Here is a 1,883-nt window from a genome sequence, read left to right on the forward strand (position 1 = left end):
CAAAGTAGGGTAGTTTTGTAAATAAATAAGCAGCCATAAGGGCAGCATCTTGTTTTAGTTTGCTTGAAGATTGTTTGAGTTCAGTTTCAGTTTGAAAATTAAGTCAAGAGTTGTGTCGATGATGACTCCATTGCCTAATGGGTGGAGGCACTGTCTGCTCTCCCAAAGTTCTGCGGTTCTTGGCACCTTCAAAAAGCGGCAGCTGCCATCCCAAGTGGAGCCGATGTTAGACTCCGTCTCATGTCAGAGATTGATTCTTCTTCAAAACCCTGTTTTGAAGAAGAAATCATTAATGTGTAATTTGTAATGATGTTCCAAAGCTCTACAGTTCTTCAAATGACAGTGTTTTGATGTGGATGATGAGACAATCCCTGCAAAAGTTAGAAATGGATTTACATTCTCCGCAGCTGATGAACAAGGACTAGACCATGCATTATTATAGAAAGAAGCCAAATTGGTGGCTAAAACTTTTAAGAAGGCGATGACAATAGGTTTTAGCTGGGATTTTTCTGCTTCTCAGTATGAAGAGCTTTATGAACAGGCTCTGGCAAGAGCAAGAGCCCAACAAGCCCGCATTTCTAGCTCCACTCGACAATCTGCTTCAAATTCATTTATGTTTTGCTAATATAACAGTTTGAAGAAAACAAACATGCTGGTGCAGGTTCACCAGCTGGACAAAATCAGAGTTCTCTGTCTTTATCATATGAGGCAGCCATAGATGTAATTTCATCTAAAAACACTAATATAGCCAATGAATTTCTTATCATGTTTGAATATTTGAAGATGCTAGAGTTAGGGAATTCTTTATCACAGCTCAAGGTTATCCATGTTGCTGGAACTAAAGGAAAGATTCGAAATATCTCAGGAAAAGTTTCTGGCAAACTTTTGGTGGTGTTGAGGACATGCTTAATAATGAAAATGAGTCATATTTACAGGGGGATTATACAACAGCTATTAAACACTATACCATGTATATAAATTACATCCTACTGATGTTATTGAAAACGAGCTGCTGCGAAGATTCCGCTTCGGCACCATTTTGAGGCACTTGAAGATCTAGACAAAGTTCTGGATATCGATGCAAAGTTTTTTGCAAGCATAGTTACATCGTGGCTCTCTTCTGCATCAATGTTGCAGATTTGAAGAGTCTGAGAGGGACTATAAAACATTTTTGGAGTTCAAACCTGGAAATTCAGCGGCAGAGAAAGAATTGTCTCAGCTAATACAGAGTAGAAATGCACTAGATAAGGCACTGAGTCTCTTAGACATGGGTGATTTTTCAAAAGCATTAGAGTACATAGACAAAGTTGTTCTTGTATTCTCTCCAGAATGCTCTAAGGCAAAGCTACTTAAAGCAAGATTACTAATAACAGTAAAAGATTATTCAGGAGCTATTTCAGAAATTGGATTTATTCTTAAAGCCAACGAAAATAATCTTGAGGCATTACTTTTACGTGGAAAAGCTTATTACTACCTTGCAGATTATGATGTTGCCGTGAGGCACTATAAAAAGGGGTTGCATTTAGATCCTGAGCACAGTGAGCTGAAGAAAGAGTATTTCAAACTTAAGAATATTTTGAAAAAGTCTAAGAGTGCTGAAGAAAATCTGGAGAAAAGGGAAGTTACGTTTGGTAGCTGAGGATTTCAAAGCAGCTCTATAGTCATGATTTCGAGATAAATAAGCTAGAATTTATAGATCTTCGTGATGCCATCTCCTTCAGGTTTGAGAAAGAGGTTGAGCCTTCGTGGCTTGAGCGATGTCCAAACTTTTACCATTCAGCATCGTGTACTTGCATTAAGAACTTTGTGAAGAGCAAGGCTTTGATTACATTGTTATTTTCATGCTTTTGCTAAATTTGATAACAGTTATCATTGAATCAACG

The 1,883-nt window shown here is 37.8% G+C and overlaps 1 pseudogene; it reads left to right on the forward strand.

The window, feature by feature from the left end:
- Nucleotides 1–481: 481 nt before the first annotated feature.
- On the forward strand, nucleotides 482–1,639 carry LOC149211119 (dnaJ protein P58IPK homolog pseudogene; annotated as a pseudogene).
- Nucleotides 1,640–1,883: the final 244 nt, after the last annotated feature.

This window comes from Pinus tabuliformis, chromosome 1_2 (genome assembly GCF_031772625.1).
Source record: "Pinus tabuliformis cultivar Carrire ecotype Pingquan chromosome 1_2, CPIR1, whole genome shotgun sequence".
Lineage (NCBI taxonomy): Eukaryota > Viridiplantae > Streptophyta > Pinopsida > Pinales > Pinaceae > Pinus > Pinus tabuliformis.